This window comes from Nyctereutes procyonoides, unplaced genomic scaffold, assembly GCF_905146905.1.
Source record: "Nyctereutes procyonoides isolate TBG_1078 unplaced genomic scaffold, NYPRO_anot_genome, whole genome shotgun sequence".
NCBI lineage: Eukaryota > Metazoa > Chordata > Mammalia > Carnivora > Canidae > Nyctereutes > Nyctereutes procyonoides.
In genome coordinates this window covers 2019944-2039563 of record NW_026575044.1, presented here as the reverse complement: position 1 = coordinate 2039563, position 19620 = coordinate 2019944, and the positions used below count along the sequence as shown (strand labels likewise).

The 19620-nt window shown below is 37.0% G+C and overlaps 1 protein-coding gene across 4 annotated transcripts in view; it reads right to left on the bottom strand.

The window, feature by feature from the left end:
- Positions 1–19620, bottom strand: part of NME7 (NME/NM23 family member 7) — a 261270-nt gene that overhangs the window by 215546 nt on the left and 26104 nt on the right. The gene's annotated exons all lie outside the window — the stretch shown is intronic.

Here is a 19620-nt window from a genome sequence, read left to right as displayed (position 1 = left end):
CTCAGAAATATTTCCTTCTCATTTCTCATTAAATATCCTTAGATATCTCAGAGATGACTTATGAACTGCTTAATACTTCACAACATCCAATCACCCGGAGTAAATTAACAGTTTTTTAGAACATGGCTGCCTTATTTGTCTACTACAATTCAGCCTTCTGAAAGCAAATTTACATACATACAGACAATAAACTGTTTAAGAATTCTGAAAAGCTAGTCCTCAATTCTATGAAGTTTTAACTTTCCTAAATTTAAGAATCCAGCAGTATTAGAATACTGTCATCACTAAAGTTGATATAAATATTATAGTAAACATCCTTTCTCTCCTTAGTAATTTCACATGATAGTATCTTTTTATAGAAATTGTAGGAGAATGTTAGTCTAAGTCCTCCGAGAAGCAGACACCATGACAGGATTAAACTTGCAAGAATTCTATTCCTATAAAAGAAAATGGGGAGGGATCCAGACAGTAAGACAAATCTGACCCGAAGGAAGGAGAGAAGGGAGCCTTCATCCTGGATTGCTGCACAATCTAAAGAAGGTTCAGCAAGACCAGCAAGCAGCTCTAGAGCCAGCGAGCCCCCAAGAGTTCCTTGACTTCCAGGAACCAGATTGCTTTAGCCTCCCCCTGCTCCTTTCAGGCACTGGCTAGGAGCAGTCATTGGGAAGCTTGCCTTAAGTGCAAAAGCAGCAGAGGATTTCAGAACACAATAGCTGGAGCCCTTGGTTATTGAAGCTCCCTCTAGCTGGAGGTCTGTGAGGTACATTCCTTATGCCTATCACCCAGGATAAAATGAAAAAATAAGTCAGATTGGCCATCTTTCCTTGATTATTCAGCAGGACTTCTAATCATATATGTTGTTAAAAATATCTTAGCCCCGGGATCCCTGGGTGGCGCAGTGGTTTGGCGCCTGCCTTTGGCCCAGGGCGTGATCCTGGAGACCCGGGATCGAATCCCACATCAGGCTCCCGGTGCATGGAGCCTGCTTCTCCCTCTGCCTATGTCTCTGCCTCTCTCTCTCTCTCTCTGTGTGACTATCATAAATAAAAATAAAAAATTTAAAAAAATATCTTAGCCCCTAAGGTCCTTCATTACAATGAGCAAATGACATATAGAACAAACATACACGGAAGAAAGGAATTTAGGAATTTTGTTGCTAATTCTAAATTTAGCACCTGATTCTCTAGTTAGGGTATATGGATAGGTTCCTTTTATGTCAATAATTCACTTATAAATTCTAATGGTAGGATTTTTATGTCTAGTTATGTTTATTATTATACTTATAAACTGTACTGTGGATAGTTTCAACATACTATTTTATTTTTCTCACAATCATCCAAAAGGACACATTTAAATAATGCTTATTAGTCAAGAGAAAATTAAGGTGAAATAAGAGACATACTATGACATTTGTGAAGGCTTTTCTTCACACATTTTTTTTCACATTCTTACAAATACAGCTTTTTAAGGTTTAGGCTTCACCATGCATTCTAGTATTATAGCCTGTTTTTAATAGAAAATTGAAATATTAGTAGCTTATCAAATTTTTTGCTATCTATATTAAAATATTCATTCAAAGACAGCATTGAAATATTTCCTTCACTAAAATAAATAAATAAAATGGAGGAAAGGGGGATCCCTGGGTGGCGCAGCGGTTTAGCGCCTGCCTTTGGCCCAGGGCGCGATCCTGGAGACCCGGGATCGAATCCCACGTCGGGCTCCCGGTGCATGGAGCCTGCTTCTCCCTCTGCCTGTGTCTCTGCCTCTCTCTCTCTCTGTGACTATCATAAATAAAAAAAAAAAAATTAAAAAAAAATGGAGGAAAGGTTGATATATCTAATTGAAGGTAAAAGAGTTTGATAGTGAAGTAAATGAAAAACCAATGAAATTTGGCACTTCCATTTATCCAGGTAACCTAACCATGAGACTAACTAATCACGCTCCTTAACTCTGAGGCAGGTAGTAGAATTCACACAATACACAACCCAGAAAAGAAAATAAATGGAGGAACCACAGTTTCTGATTGACCAAGTAAGTAGCTTAGAGCAAACTAAGGCAAGAATAATTAGAAAATTGGGATATGAAAAAACAGTCTGTCTGAGACACTGGAGAGCCTCTAAGGTAGTAGCCAGGGTTTGATGATCCCAGGTCTAGAAAGGTAGGAAGCTTCCTAAGGTAGCCCAACATTCTTTGTGCTGCCTTTAGCTGAGTACACATGTTGAGTCTTAAGTCAACCTGGACAAGAGACTGAAGAGCTTAAGAAGCTGGCAGAGAAAAACTGCCAAGAGGCAGAGAAGCTAGTAGAGCTTGTGACAATGTCACAAGGATATGGAGACAAAAACTGGACCAAGGGGCTGCCAAAGCAGCCAATGTTTGTGGGATAAAGATCCTGGAGAGAAGGACATTATAGAGAAGTGAGCTCAAACCTGTGCTTGTTCTGTGGAGCCTCACAGCATGGGGAGAGAAAAATGAGCATCCAAACCCAGTAAAGAGGAGATCTCTGATACATGCTCTAACCTTTTTGTTGTGATTCCTGGAGCATTACACTCTAGAAGCATGGATACACAAAAGGGTAAGCTGACCCTTATAAAGTTTACAAGTTTTGTGTTCACTCAACACTTAGTCTTTGACCATACTAAGGTGCTATTTTCCCATTCCAGCTCCCAGCATCTCCAGAAACTCAACTTCAGTAATAGACTGCCCAATAAACCAAGAAAGACAACCAAGAGAAAAAAAGACAATAGAAAGAGATTCGTGAATAGCCTACTTATTACTTGAAAAAGGCCTGAAAATAACAAAGGCATAAAAAATATATCAAGGTGAAGAATTTCACCAGAGAGTCAGTTCTATTTTTTTAAGTGAAGTGTAAATTCAAGAACTAAAATTAAAAAAAAAAAAAAAGAACTAAAATTAACTGTAACATAGCATCCTCTAGCAAAAAAAAAACTCCAAAAGGTAAAGGTGAAATAAAGACATTCCCAGATAAGCAAAAAAAAAGAGCAAATTTATTGGGGATCCCTGGGTGGCTCAGCGGTTTAGCGCCTGCCTTTGGCCCAGGGCGCGATCCTGGAGACCCGGGATCGAGTCCCACGTCGGGCTCTTGGCATGGAGCCTGCTTCTCCCTCTTCCTGTGTCTCTGCCTCTCTCTCTCTCTCTCTCTCTCTCTCTCTCTATATATATATATATATATATATATATATATTAAATATTAAAAAAGAGCAAATTTATTACCAGCGTACCTGCATTAAAAGAAATGCTAAAGGCAGTTCCAAAGAAAAAAGGAAAATGACAACAGATAGTTCATTGAGTTAAAGGAAGGGCTGAAAAACAGTGGATATATGGGTTAAATCTAAACAAATAATATGCATGCAAAATAATAATAATGTCTTGTGGGATATAAAATACATAGAATTTGGATGCATGTCAAAAATATATAAAGGGTACAAAAGTTTGACCTTGTTCTTCAAATTATGTGAAGCAAAGAAAATATCTCCTACATCAGTTGCTCAACCTGTTCTCAAATTCCAATGAATATTAGTGAACAAGAATCTCTCTTAAAATAGTAGATAAACAAACCAAGGATGTTCTGCTCAGCTTTTCACCCTCTATTCTGTTAGAATGAATCTTCTCCCTCTCCTACTCCGCAGACAATGGGAAAACATTTCTCAGAATGTTTAATAAATCAGTAACATTCAAACTTTAAGAAATGAATGACAACCATTAATCATGACAACAACAATAATTTTTAGAATACCGACTAAGTAGCAAGCTCTTGACATGATCTCATTTCATTCTCACAACAGACAGTGTAGGTAGTATCCCTATTTCATGGACAAGGATAATAAAATTTGGAAAATTTGAACATGTCCAAGGCTACATAGCAAAGAAATAAATCATAACTGCAACCTCAGTCCTTCAGACTCTGAGGTACATGCTTTGTCCCATTAAATAGCACTGCCTATAGAAAAACGGCACAAAAGTCACTATTAAAGATAAAAGTATCTATAAAAATATCTGCTCAATTGGTCTAATCCAATGATGAATGGAGTCATTTAACTACTTCTCCATGTAAAACTAAATAATTCTAGACAGGGTCAAGGTTTGTGGCCTTTAACAATCAACTAGGAAAAAGGAAATGGATTCTTACAAAATGCAATAAGAGAATCTCTCACTCCCTGTGACATCAAATACATTTAACAAATATTGCTTTTCAATTTACATCCCAATTCCACAATCCTAAAAAAAAAAAAAAAAAAAATCAAGTCAATGAGGTGTATCCTTCTAAGATATCATCAGTGTGTGATGATAAACAAATAAAGCAGATGTTATCTAGGAAAATACAGAAATTATATTGTGTTGCCCATAAATTGTTGCTTTAAAATCATTTTTCACTGTGAGGACTAGTTATTCTAATGCACTCATGAGCTCTAAAGAAAAGTAATAAAAGCAATTCCTTTTTTATGGTAAAGGGGGGGGGGGAGTCAACAGATACCAAAGGTTACATTTTATTGGTAAAGAAATAAGAGTTGTGCTATCTTTAAAAATTCCCTCAGAACAATCACCTAATGAGATATTGAAGGGAGAGTTTATAACACTACATGGCACTCAAATAAATCTGACAAATAGGCATCACACACAAAAAGAGAAACTATGTCCACAAGATTTCAAAATGCCTAAGCTCTTCAATCAGACCTCTTAGATTCTAACCTAGAGTTTAACAACAGCATCTACATATAAAGAAGAAAAATCCTTCATATTCTCTTGAAAAATTAACCCATTCCTTCACTTATAACGGATTTACCTCAACAAGACTGTTTAAAACTATATAAAAATAATAACAGAATTTCTATTTATGATGAGGAAACTAACTCTAAAACAAGGAAACTAACTCTAAAACAAGTACTGTTTCTTCTATGAGAAAAGGCCAACTATACCAAGCACAAATTGTATTCAAATGTGATTTAAATTTAACTTTCTGATTCATCTTTGCAGTAGAAACTTTTGGTCACTTCCTAGAGTTAAAGATGTCCAGAGATATAGTGGTGGTACTTCTGGTCTTGACATCAAGAGTGGTGCTTAAAATGTCCCATTCAGGCTAGCCTTCCACCTCACCCACATCCATACACCTCCTAAAACAAAATCATCATTGAAATTGCAAAAAAAATTTTACTTTTCAGCTAAATTGAGCAAAGTCTAGCAAAGAATATGGTTCATTAAATTAATGTGATTCATTAAAATACTGTCAAAACTAAAACCATTTTGTTTGAACCCTTCATTTTATGGATGGAAAAACTGAGGCCTGGTGAATATATATGATTTCCATAAAGTGAGGAAGCTACACTTGCTGTGACCCAGCTATCTCCATAATACCATACTTCCAGGGCCAATCCAAGAGGAGGAAGCTAACACTGAAGCAGCACAAAATGACATCTCCATTTTCTGGCCACAGATCTGACGAGAATGTCACTGACATGATCACAGGGACAGTGAAGGTCTTAGCTTCCATTCAGACACAGGCTTATGTACAGTATTCAAAGATCACATAAAGAGGGGCACCTGGGTGGCTCAATGGTTGAGTGTCTGCCTTTGGCTCAGGTTGTGATCCCTGGGTCCTGGGATCGAGTCCTGCAGGGAGCCTGCTTTTCCTTCTGTCTTTGTCTCTGCCTCTCTCTCTGTGTCTCTCATGAAAAAATAAAATCTTAAAAAAAAAAAATCACACAAAGAGACTTTCTTAAAGTAGCCAAATCGTTTTCCTTCTGAACATTTTAAATATAATTTATACATAATAAAAGGATCCCTCACATTCAAGCATACTTTGTTCAATTTTTTTAACTAATCACTAATGCACCATCTACTTCTTTTTTTTTTTTTTGCCATGTACTTTTTTTTTAATATTGCAAGCAGATATCTACATGATGAGGTTCAGGGCACACTACCCTTAAAATCTGGCACCTATGTATACTGAATATTTTAAGCTGAAGGAGTGTAAGAAAACAGCAGAAGCAGGAAGGTCACTTTGACCTTCTCCCAAGCCTCTTCTCTGAAACAGGTTATAAAAGCCTCATGTGGGAGGTACCTTCCCAGAAGAATGAAGCATCCTTATCTCTTAGGACATAGGAATGGGGGGGGGGGGCAACAACCAGGTCTTGCTAAGTGTCCTCCAGTTCACCACATTTGGCTCGTACTTGTCAGGCTGTCCCATTCCTCCGTGACTGTCCACTCTTCATTAAGCCTAGCTAAAAATACTCAGGTCTATTTCTTAAGGTCCGTATTTCTTTCCTAAGGCTCCCATGGCACATAAAATTTAAATAAACCCAAACAAAAAGTGGTTCTGTTCCTACTGCAAAAGATCAGTGCTAAACAACTTAATGAGCATGTTCGTTGCTAAGGAACTTGAGTGATGATGACCCAAATCTTTAATATTCAATTTAAAATCCTACTATAGGTAAGGAATAATTTTCCAGGACACAAGAATATGTCAGAAGTAGCTGCTGCTGGGGAGTACGTGGTATGTTGGAGTTGGGAGGAGCTGGAAAGGCTACTTTTTAAAAAAAAAAAAAAAGATTTTATTTATTTATTCATGAGAGATACAGCGAGAAAGAGGCAGAGACACAGGCAGAGGGAGAAGCAGGCTCCATGCAGAAAGCCCGACGTAGGACTCGATCCCAGGTCTCCAGCATCATGCCCTGGGTTGAAGGCAGAGCTAAACCGCTAAGCCACCGGGGCTGCCCAAAGCTACTCTTCAATTTACACTTTTCTTAACTGTTTTACCCTGTTTGATGCTTGTATTTTTTTTTTATTGCTTAATGGCAAGAGAGGCAAAATTGTTTTCTAATTTTTAGTTTTCTTTATAGTTTAATTTTAAAATACACTGAAAAACAAGCTTTTTTTCTCTCTCTCTCTTTATCTATGTAAGAGTTTTAACTATCTAAACACCCAATAAAGATATTACTTGTCAGGAGACCTTTCTTCCTATCATATATCATCTATAATGTTTGGAATTCTTCATACTATAAAACCAAAATATGAAGACAAAGAAGCAAAAAACAAAACTAACAAGCAAAGGGTATAATGTGAATGTGAAAGAAATATCCCAAGCTTCAGTATAGGCCTATTTGCACACTGAAAAGCATAAGGCAAGGCCATCACGCTTTGTACATTATCAGATTACCATCCATCAATTCATTTAGTCAATAAACTGAACACTTGCCATGTCCTATGTACTGCGCCAGGTACTCAGATATTTTAGATTAAAAACAAACATCACCTTGTCTTCATGGTCTTTATAATCTAGCAGCCAATGGAGAAATTTCTAGGAACTTAGAACTCCTGGCTCTGAATTTATTGTTCTTCTACTACGTCACATTTGGCTCAGTTAAGATAAGTCATTTCATTTTTTACTTAAAATCCATCTTACATTGTTTATCTAACTACTCATAAGAATGTGCTGTACAGCACAATTTTTATTTTTATTTTCCCTTTGATGGTATGCTTTTTCAAATAAGAAAAACCTCACATTGTTTTTCCAAACTTATTTTGTTACACCTAAAAAAGGAAAATGTCATTTTAAAACGTAGCATATGAAAATTGAGTCTATTCAAATGCATTCCTGTATGAGTCATTCCTTAGTGCAGTCATTTTTTAAAAATAGTTAGATTATACCATGTACATGCTAATTACGTAGATAAGTTTCTTCCATTCAATTCATTTTTAAAACATTTTCCCTTCTTTCAATTCCTCTAAAAAAAAATTTTTTTTTTTTTAAAGGCGAGGGGCACCTGGGTGGCTCAGTTAGTAAATCATCTGCCTTGGGATTAAGTCATGATCCCAGGGTCCTGAGCATGGGCTCTAGGGTCCAAAAGACCTGGGCTTTGTGACTGTGGATAAGATACTCAACCTCTCTCAGGTTTCTGTATCTGTAAAACGGGAGGAAACATTCCTCCTAGGGCAGCTACAGGGATTAAATGCCTTAATGTACAAAAAGCACTTGGGATTTCTGTTGCCTAAGTCTTCACAGCAGTGGCTTGTAGGGCCATCTGTGACTAACGCTGCCCTGCACACACTCATCTCCTGATTCAGGATGCCACAGCCTCAGCTGCAGCTAATCCTAGTAAACTTTTTTTTTTAAAGACCCTGGCAGAAAAATCAATATGAAGGAAAGAAGAATTTATGAAGGACAGAAAAATAGAATCGGGACTGAAATTATGCGTTATGAAAAGAAAAGCTACCAAATGTATACAGTTATTTCTGCAATAACAAGCAAGTTTTTAGAAAGGACATACTAATAAGTCAGAGTAGGAGTACAAAATCTTGCCTTTTAGAGAGCTCAAAGTTTTCACCAATAAAAAACTGAGCAACTATTTTCTTTCTAAATTTTATAACATCATCTGTTACCCATTAATGATTAGTATTATAATTCAAACTTCTCAAAGGAAGAGTACTGAAAAAAATCATTAATTACACTAATCAACAGGAAAACACTGTTGTGAATTGTAGATGTGAAAAATAAACCCTGTGTTTTGGCTTAGCACAGAAACCAAAGATATGAAAATAACAACAAAGTATTCACATTCTATAATTAATATTTAAAGTCATACTAGATATTATACGTATTGGCAACCAGTATATTCAAAAGAGCAGGTATCATACTTTAACATTTAACTACTCAAATGTGTAAAATTACTTATGTGACTAGGTTTCCAGGACCAAGCTGGAATTCAAGGAGCTTCATTTATGAAGTACATTTATGGCATAGGAATAAAATCTGAGGAACCTGCCTCCAATTCTACAAAATTTCCCAAGCAGAAATGTTCTATATTTTATTTAAGAGACAGAAATATTATAGATTAGAAAATATATACCCAAGGCTTCTCTGGTATCAAAAGTAAAGCAAAGAAAATTTTTTCAAATGAATTATCAAAATCTCTATTTAATGGCTCAATAGTGAATGAAGGCATATTATCAAGTTTTTATTCCTGATAGTGCTAAACCTAAGGGAAAGGCAGAAAAAAAATGAAAATACTTCTCTAATCCTACATCAATTATAATTCAGAAGAAACAAAATATTAACATGGATGGAAAAGTTTTCCACCTAATTCACAGGCACTTGGGGTGAAAGATGAGTCCGTGTTATATACGTGCATTTGTGTGCATGGTAAGAGAAGATGAATATTTCTAAATACTACATGATAATAGTATCAAAGTATCTTTATTGCACTTGAGATGTAACTGAGTCACTTAACAGGGAAAAGTCCCTTATTCTTCCAGGGACCTTGTATTCTGGTTAGGGCTCAAGAGAGAACGGGAAAGTTAAGGTAAACTGAGCATATACGGACACAAATGTCATCACCTTTAAGTACTAAGCACAAAGAATTTTAAAAAGACAAAAAAAAAGGAAAAAGAAGGAAGAAAGGAAAGAAAAGAGGAGGAAAGAAAGCAGGCAGTGCCTTTTTTTTTTTTTTTTAGGGTACCAACTAACATTAGCTTGCATGAATCAATAGGATCCACCGTTTGCATTTAATTGCTTGTACTTATGACTGGTTCAGTGTTCTCTAAACTGCTATTATTTTAATTAATCTTTACAAATATTATTTACCTCTCAGAACAGTTAGAACCAAATACTGAATTAAGCAGGTACAGAGTGAGATGAGTGAGATAAGCTAACAATATGGCAGCCATATTTAGAACTCGTCTCAGTTAACTCTTACCACATCTCTGTTGTGGTATTTCCTCCTCCCATTTTCACCAATGAGAAAAAGGTTCAGAGGGACTAAGGTTAATTATCCAGGGATTACACAGATCAAACACCTAGTCCAGGCCAGAGTGAGGATTTAAACAAAAGTCTAATGCTAAAAATCAATACTCATTTCCAGACATCAAAAGCATTGAATCAAGAAAAACATCAAGAGTTCTGGATCAACTAAAAGAGCAACATAGATGGAAAACAATGAGAAAAGTAGTCTACAAGGTCTATCCAAGCACAGAAGCAGACAGTGCTAAGAAATTAAAGACTACTAACAATGGAAAATTAGTTGGGACTCAATCCTAGAAAGAATAGGAAATCATTCTAGAGTTGTAGAGGGGCTCTGACAGGTTACTGAAGAACTTTTTACATGTTTCTGGCAGTTGCACTTAAGATTTATCATAAGAGCCAAAGTAATCTTGAGAAAGAAGAACAAAGCTAGACGTATCACAATCCCAGATTTCAAGCTATACTATAAAGCGATAGTAACAGTTATAGTACTGGCACAAAAATGGACACATAGATTAAGAGAATTAGAGCCCAGAAATGAACCCATGTATAAGGTCAATTAATCTATGAATGAGGCAAGAACATACAATATTCTCTTCAATAAATGATTGGGAAAACTGGACAGCTACATGCAAAAGAATGAAACCCGACCACTTTCTGACACTGTACACTAAAGTAAACCCCAAACAGATTCAAGACCTAAATATGAGTCATGAAACCACAAAATTCCTAATAGAAAATATAGGTAGTGGGACGCCTGGCTGGCTCAGTGGTTGAGCGTCCGCCTTCAGCTCACAACCAGTGGTTGTGATCCTGGTCCAGGAATCAAGTCCTGCGTTGGGTCCCTGTGGGGTGCCTGCTTCTCTCTCTGCCTATGTCTCTGCCTCTCTCTCTCTGTGTCTCTCCATGAATAAATAAATAAAATATTTAAAAAAAGAAAACATAAGTAGTAATACCCTTGATATCAGCCTTAGTAACATTTCTTTTTTCTTAGTAACATTTTTCTAGTTATGTCTCCTCAGGCAAAAGCAAAAATGATTAGGGCTACGTGAAAATAAAAAAGGTTTTGTGCAGCAAAAGAAAACCATCAACGAAATGAAAAAGCAACCTGCTGAATGGGAGAAGATATATGCAAATTATTTATTTGATAAGAAGTTATTACCCAAGAAGAATTTATTCAGCTCAACACCAAAGAACCCCAAATAGTCCATTATATAGAGGACCCGAATAGACATTTCTCCAACGAAGACATACAGATGGCCAACAGACACACGAAAAAATGGTCAACATCACTAATCACAGAGAAATGTAAATCAAAACCATAATGAGATACCACCACCTTTTACCTGTTAGAATGGCTAGAATCAAAAAGACAAGAAAAAACAAGTGTTGGCAAGGATGCAGAGAAAAGGGGACCTTCCTATACTGTTGGTTAGAACGCAAACTGGTACAGCCACTGTGGAAAATGTATGGAGGTTCCTCAAAAAATTCAAAATATAAATACCATTTGGGGTGCCTGGATGGCTCAGTTGGTTAAAGCGTCTGACTTTAGCTCAGGTCATGATCCAAGGGGTCCTGGGATCAAGCCCCATCTTGAGATCCCTGCTCAGCCAGGAGGGATCTGCTTCTCCCTCTCCCTCTGTCCTTCCCCTGCTTGTGCTCTCTCTCATGTGCATGCTCTCTCTCTCTCTCAAATAAATAAAATATTTTTTAAAAAGAAGAAGAAATACCATAAAATTCAAGTAATGGGTATTTACCCAAAGAAAATGAAAACACTAATTAGAAAAGATATGTGCACCATTATGTTGACTGCAGTGTTATTTACAATAGCCAAGATATGGAAGCAACTCAAGTGTCCATCAATAGACGAATGGATGAAGAAGATGTGAGATATAACACACACACACAATGGATTACCCAATCTCACACATACACACACACAAAATGAGATCTTGCCATTTGTGACAACATAGATGGACCTAGACAGAATAATGCTAAGTGAAATAAATCAGAGAAAGACAAATACCACATAACTTCACTTTTATTAGAATCTAAGAGATTATGTAGAATCTAAAAGACAAATGAATAAACAAACAAAAAAGCACAAATCAACCCATAAATACTGAGAACAAACTGATGGTTGCCTGAACGGAAAGGGTGGGAAGGAGGATGGGCAAAATGGGGAAGAAGAGTGGGAGATACGGGCTTCCAGTTACAAAATACAAAAAGTCACAAGGATGAAAGGTACAGCAGAGGGAATATAGCCAATGGTATTATAATACCACTGTATGGTAACAGATGGTAGCTACAGGTGTGGTGAGTACAGCATAAGGTATAGACTTTATGAATCACTATGTTGTACACCTGAAACTAATATAACATTGTGTGTCAACTATACTTCAATTTTTAAAAAATGTGTTGTAAGAGATCAAGGAAAAGGAGTTACTCAGAGTTAATACTAGATTTCTAGAGAATAAAAATCAGTTCATGGAATATAAAAACATACCTGAAAGAGGAAAGATTGCAGTGCTAATAGTGATATGATGTGTTGTTATGTATTCAAAGACCTAGCAGATGTTAGACATCTCTCTGGAAATGTCTTATCTCACCTCCATTATTCTGAAGGGTATTTTTATTGGTTATAGAATTCTGTTATATAGATTTTCAGGAATGCATCTTGAAAAACAGTATTCTGGATTCCTCTGCCCCAAAACAGTAACTCAAAAGATGATACCAAGAAGCTGTAGTTTTTCAAAGAAATATATTTTTAAAAACCTAAGGACATTATATACCAATCACATAATATACATTTGAAACAGTACTGTACTAGCTTCTGAAATTGTAAACTGCTTACATATTTTACAATTATAGAATTCCAAAAGGTCATTGTTAAGATATAAATATGATGACTTTTGTCATCAAAGTGCCAAATTGTATATGTGACTCTTGAGCAACTTAGGGGCTAGGGCACCCAACCATCCTCAATCCAAAATCTGACTATAACTTTAGACTCCTGTAAAAGCCAAGGGTAGGCTGCCTCAAATGTGCCACAAGGGCATACTGATGATTTTGAATTGAAAGATACCCAAAAACCCCTCCCCAAAGAAGAAAATAAATATCCCATATGAAAGATACTCTCCCTGGACTAAGAAGTTAAAAGACATCCTTATCACCAGATAGAAATTTGAACACTGACAAAGCTATAGAAACAAACCTTGTTACCTTTTTTCTAATTTACTCCCTCAACCTAAATTCCCCTTGGAGTTCCTTACTAATTAAAGCTCCCAAACATCTGTTTTCCTTATCCTGACAACTCCTCACAAATTTATTGTCCTTTGTCTAAAGAACATAAAAACTACCTGTTTTGGTCATTTATTTGGGTCTCAATTTCATTATTGAGTCTCCATGCACACAACTTTGGCTTTTTCTCCTGTTACTGTCTCATTTAAATTTAATTCACAGTAGAGTTAGAAGATCTCAGAGCATAGTGGAAGAATTTTTTTCCTTCCTGTAAAACTTAACTACTAATAATATACTGTTGCCTGAAAGCTTTACTGATAACATAGCAGTCAATTAGTACATATTTTGTATGTTATATGTGTTAAGTGCTATATTCCTATAAAAGAGTAAGCCAGCGAAAAGTTATTTTAAAAATCATACAGAAGAGAAGTACAATTATAGTACCATACCTATGTTTATTGAAAAAGAGCTGCTTAAAGGCTGTAGGAGTGCTGACAACACTGACGCCATCTTTGGCCTTCTTTCCATCCTGTACTTCTCTCTGGCACACAGATGGTACCACTTTGAGATAACCACCCTGTGACCTCACCACCATGTCCCTTGCTCCACAGAACCTGGGGATTAAGGTCCGGATAGGGGTAGAGAATAGGGGTAGCAAAGAGCTCTACCTGGTGTCCTGGATTATTCCTCTGTCCAACTGCCCAATTGCCCCTGTCACTAAATTGCCTTGAATAAAGTTCTATCCCTAATGGTATGGAGTGGCTTGCCTTTTTTTTTTTTCTTCAGTTTAAAGGGCCCACTCAGTCTGGAAGATACATTACTGACTCTCACCTTTAGACATAGGTGGACTGGGCTAGACAGGAGCAGTAGTGATAACTCTGGCTCACAGTGGTGGCAACATGGCAGCCTGGTGGCCTCTGCTCATTAGGGGCAGCACTGGGGGCCATGCACAGTAAGAGGGGCCTGGAGGTGTAGTACAGCTGGTCCATCTGCCTGGAAGTGTATCACCGGCCCACTGCTACTGGCAGCTGTCGGATACCACAGGACCCAGGTGTCACCAAGGGGAATAGTTTGCGCCTACTGGTAGGGTGCCAGGGCCTCAGGCGGTCCCTGCACAGCCCTGGACCTGTCACCAGAGAACTTGGTAGGGGATGAGGGAGACTCAAGAGCCAGGAGTATGGGGTTCCATGCACAGGGCCCTCCTTGCCTTCTGGACATGCTCTTCCACTTCAGTCCGGGTTCCTCCCACTTGGCCCCAGCACTGGACCCCACCCCACCTGCCCTGTAGCCCTCCTGGTCCTGGAGCCCCCAGGGACTGCTGACAGCCAGCAGGCTTTCCTGGGTACTCAGAGGACAGCAGGCATGACCTCTGCAATAGTCACCTTCGATTTAGTCCTGGAGAGCCCGGGGCAGGCAGCTGTAAATAAATGCCTTGTTGCTTTTTCTGCCAACTCTTAAAAACGAACAAAAAATGCATAAGTGGTTGCAAGCAGTTCAAATTCAAGTTGTTCAAGGGTCAACTCTATATCGATAGAAGCGGAAAATGTTTACAAAGTTGAATGAGTAAGACTGTTGAAGCAGTAGAAAAGACTCGTAGTTATTAAACTTATTTTTTTAATCACAGAAAGTACATACAATTTAGGAATAGCTACTTTTTATTATATCATTTCTTTTCCTTATGTTTAAAACTCTGCTATAAATAACGGTAGCTTTCAAACTTTGAATTTTACTCACAGTTATAACTTCACATCATGACCCAATACATTCTTACCTGTAAATATACTACTGACAAATTTCACACAGCAATATTTCTTCTTAACTGAATGCTGTGGACTAAGACTATTTTCTATTCTACTTTTTTTTTTAAACACGCTGACTTCATGGCCTACAAATAAGGTCAAATACCTTTGAAAACCACTGTATAACTACCCACCCTCTCCCTCCACATCCTTTCCTTCACTCTGAGACCAAGCACCCTTAAAAAAAGCTTTCCCCTATTAGAACCAAGCAACATACCAGTCACCAAAATAAATGTGCTAAATTAAAAACTGACTACAAAGGGGAACAACTGTATATTCAAAGAACTGGAGGAGATCATCTTTAAGGGATATTTTAATTTGCCTTGGCTACTGAGCGATCCTTGCATTGAATAGAGTAGTGGCTCCAAAGGAAGAGGAAAGTATGAGTCTGCAGCTCATCAAGGTTGTCAGGAAACAGCATGTGCTGCTGTTGGGCCAGAACTGTGTAGAAGAAGGAGTGACACTGCTTAAAAGTCTCATAGAAAGATGAATCAAGAAGGAAGCACTGTTTCTAAATCACTGATCTCAGAGTCCAGTGGAAAAGCCATGCGTCACTTCACCAGGATTAAGCAGTTCTATTCTAGCCAACGAGAACAATCACTTCCATAGAACCAGTACTGTAGCTAAATATCAAGTTTCATATGTGTTCAAGGCTTTTGAATATTTATCTGTGTACATTATTTGAGTCTATGAGATCATAACTCAATGCCACATAGTTTTTCTCTCTTCCATCAAGCAGTGAAATACTAAGTGAACTAAAAAAAAAAAAATCAGATTTGCTGCAAGCTTTGTCAGGGTACTTCTCGTTATATTTTCTAACTTGCCAAAGTTAGCACACCTTTGCAGCCTCCCTCATTTTCTACAGCATCTCACAAGTCAGTCATCTCCTACAAGCTGATACAAGCTTAACAAAGGATTCTCATTACTATTTAAAAAGATAATTTAGTGGACTACAAAGAAGTAGATTTTGGCCAAAGTTGTAAAATACTAGTTCTACTCCTGACTGGACAGCAATGAACAACCTCCACTGTACTTTGGTTTATCATTTAAGACAAGGAAATGTTTAAGATTAAAGCAGTGTAAAACCATTTACACACATCAGTTTATTGTAGTCCCTCTATCTTCATTCACTTTTCTACTCTTCCAAACTTTAAAGTGTGTAACATCAATACAAACTAAAATGTCTTCAATTGAATCCTGTGCTTATTGAGCAAAAGCTATAAAGAGAGAGAGAGAGAGACAGAGAGAGAGAGAGAGAGAAGAAAATCTATCACACACAGAATTACCAAAATAAAAGCCCATTCACTCAAGAAAATGGTGGGCCCTCTAACTAGCTACACTCCTTGCCACTGAACCACAGAGCTGTAACTTCCTTTTTCTTTTGAGATACCTAGCTAATGTCTCTGCATGGGCAGGTCAATAGCCAAGCACAAACTTATTTGTAGAGGTGGAGGGAAGGAGTGTGGGAATCAGGTAACCAGTTCCTACCCACCATCACATCCTAGGATAAATCAGCTGGCTCCTTTTGGGTAATGAGTCAAGATGAGTGCAGGTAGATCCTATAATGATAATAAATAAATAACTGGCCTATTTGGTTTTTCCAGGTACAAACCAAAATAGGATCATACTTCAATTCTGAATGTTGCTCAAACACTGAAATATCATATATCTTGTTATTTATGATACTTTTTGCAAACCTTTAAACACCCACTCTCAGTTCCTTCAAAATCTTCACATATTTTCTTGTCAAGACACCAGCAAATTCCACCTGTTTAATAAACATTCTCCATGAGCCTCCCAAGTGAAAAATACTTTTCAGTATTTTGAAATCCCCTTGTACTTTATCTAACTTAGGAAGCATAGCTATAGTTGTTTGCATATACAACTTATCTTTAAAGTAGAAAGTTTCCGAGGACAAAAATGAAGGCATCATTCATCCTTCTATCCCCCAAAATGCCTACCCCAATGCCTTTGACAAGTTGGCACTAAGCCAATACCTATAATGTTTCAATATTAGACTCACAGAATAACCAATTCTTATTGAAAACTGTTATGATATCAAGCACAGCCCACTTGAGCCAGGTATTTACATGGCTCTTTTATCTGTCATTTATTCCAAGATTATAAAAATTTCCCTTATATATGTATCTTTAGATCTTACTACTTCTACTTCTTAAAAACTTTGCTTATCTATTAATTTAGGTGATTATTCATTGTTTGCCACTAACATACTTACAAGGTTTTTTTAACATGCATCAGCCAAGTCACAGATAGTTTTTGCATTCCAGCAAGCATAAGTTTAATTAATCAATGAACAAACAAAATAATACTTTCTAAGCTCCTACAAGGCCCATGCCTTTTGCAGGACAACTGAGGTAACCACCCTCAACTCCTCCAAACACCCCTGGTAGGGAGGGGATGAAGAGATACAGCACCAGGCACTACACCTGACTATTCCTGTCTTGTTATTCCTAAAAGCTCAAAGTTGAATTTTTCTATCAAAAGCATATAAAATATGCTGACAGTGTGGGTTCCTTTCACATGGGATGATCTTCAGCAGGCTCCATACAGATAGAATTAACACATGGATAGAATAAGCACTCTTTTAGACTCTGCCCTAGGTCTTGGGTAGGAGAAAGAGGCATAAAGAAAATCATGATCCAGATCATCAAATGTTTTGCAATCATTCTAAATTGACAAATAAAGGTCAATATGCATGAAACTGCAGCAAAAATATGATTAAAAAAATTCACAGATAGACTGTGTGATACAAAACTATAGGCATCTGAAGAAGAGCAGTCCACGCAAACATCATGACGACAGCCACAGGAGCACAGACCTGGTAAGGAGGACGAGTATTCCTGGAAACCCAGGAGGATGGAGCATGCAAGAGGACAGAGGAAAAGGACACATAAACATAAGCAATATGTTTAAATTCTAAAAACAAAATGATATAGTGAGTCACCATGCCCATGAGCAATGTGAATAGAGAAATATGATCATGAGGTTAATGTTTAAATAATACTCATCTTAACATGGATATGAGCTCTTAAGGGAGAAGCTGTATTGATGGGACCTAAAAAGTTAACTGGTAAAAGTAGATGTTCAATAAATGTTTTCCAACATAATGGTTGGACGAATGAATGGTTAGATGAAGCAGAAAGAGTCCAAATGAGGACAACTAAATAGGAGACCAACCCCATGTTTTAATTCAGGCCTAAAAAGGGAAACAGTAAGAATGAAGAGGAGGTGATGGATATAAGACATTTCTAAATAAGCAGTACTAAGTCAGTGAAGGAAAGGAAAAGATATGGTAATAAGAGAGAGAGATCAATCAAAGATGTTTTCTAAGTTTCAAGCCAAAGTGAATGGGAGAACAGAGTATCTTTCCAAGGTTAAAAATGATGAGATTACATTTAGGCCTGTAGACTTTGAAGTGGAGGCAGAACTTGTAATTATTATAGTAATCATTTATGGCTGTGGGACTAGAATTTGGGCAAGAAAAGAGAATTGATTATTTAGGGATCCAAAAATAAATAAATAAAAAGAATTAGTATAGATAAAGCTAGCAATTTCATGAAAATTTTCCAAAGGAAAAATATATTCCAAAAAACACCATGCATCATCATTATCATAGCAATAACATAACTTCAATTTGTGATCAGTATTATTATTATTATAGCAGCTAACATTTACCAGGTCCTTACTACATACCAAGCACTATAAGTTATTCACATATATTGTTATATTTAATCCTTACAGCAGGAGGTTGTAACTAAGGTGGAGGGTGGTTAAGTAACCACATTCATTAAGGGCCAAAACCAGGACTTAAGTTCAAGTCTGATAAAAATACCTTTCTCGACTCCTAACTCTGGGAAACGAACTAGGGGTGGTGGAAGGGGAGGTGGGTGGGGGGGTGGGGGTGACTGGGTGATGGGCACTGAGGTGGGCACTTGACGGGATGAGCACTGGGTGTTATTCTATATGTTGACAAATTGAACACCAATAAAAAATAAATTTATAAAAAAATAAAATAAATTTGAAAGCTTAATTTAAAAAAATACCTTTCTCTATCCCAATACTCTCTGTATTTCTGTATCAAATAGTCTCTAGGACCCCACTGGCAGATGGAAAGAAAATGTCAACATTTCCATTTCTATTTTTTTATGTCTTTATCATTGTGTATTATTCACAATACATATAACATATTAGCGGTGCATAAATTATAACTAACCCACTTAAGAGGCAGGAAGGGCTATTGTCTTTTCTAATAACAATGTGAGATCAAAACAGCTTAGAAGTTAAATATTCTGACTCCTCCCCACCTTTGTTTCCAAGAATTCAATGCTACAGTTTTATCTTTTTTCTTCAAAAACAGACCAAAAGAATTAAAAACAGGATCTTAAAAAGATATTTATAGACCCATGTTCATAGCAATACATAATGTTGCAATACATAAGTGTGGAATTCACAATACATAAATGTGGAAGCAACCCAAGTGTTCGTTAATGAATGAATGGGTTAAAAAAATGTAGTCTATACATACAATGGAATATTATTCAGCCTTAAAAAGTTAGGAAATTCTGACATATGCCACAATGTGGATGAGCCTCGAGGACATAATGCTAAGTAAAATAATCCAGTCACAAAAGAAGAAATACTGTATTATTCCACTTACATGAGGTACCCAACATCATACAAAGGGAAAGTAGAAGGGAGTTGCCAGGGGATGGAAGAGAGGGAAGTTTGCATCACTGTCTGTTGGTTACAGTTTCAGTATTGCAAGACGAAAGTTTCTGGAGATATGCAGTGGTGATGGTTGTACAACAT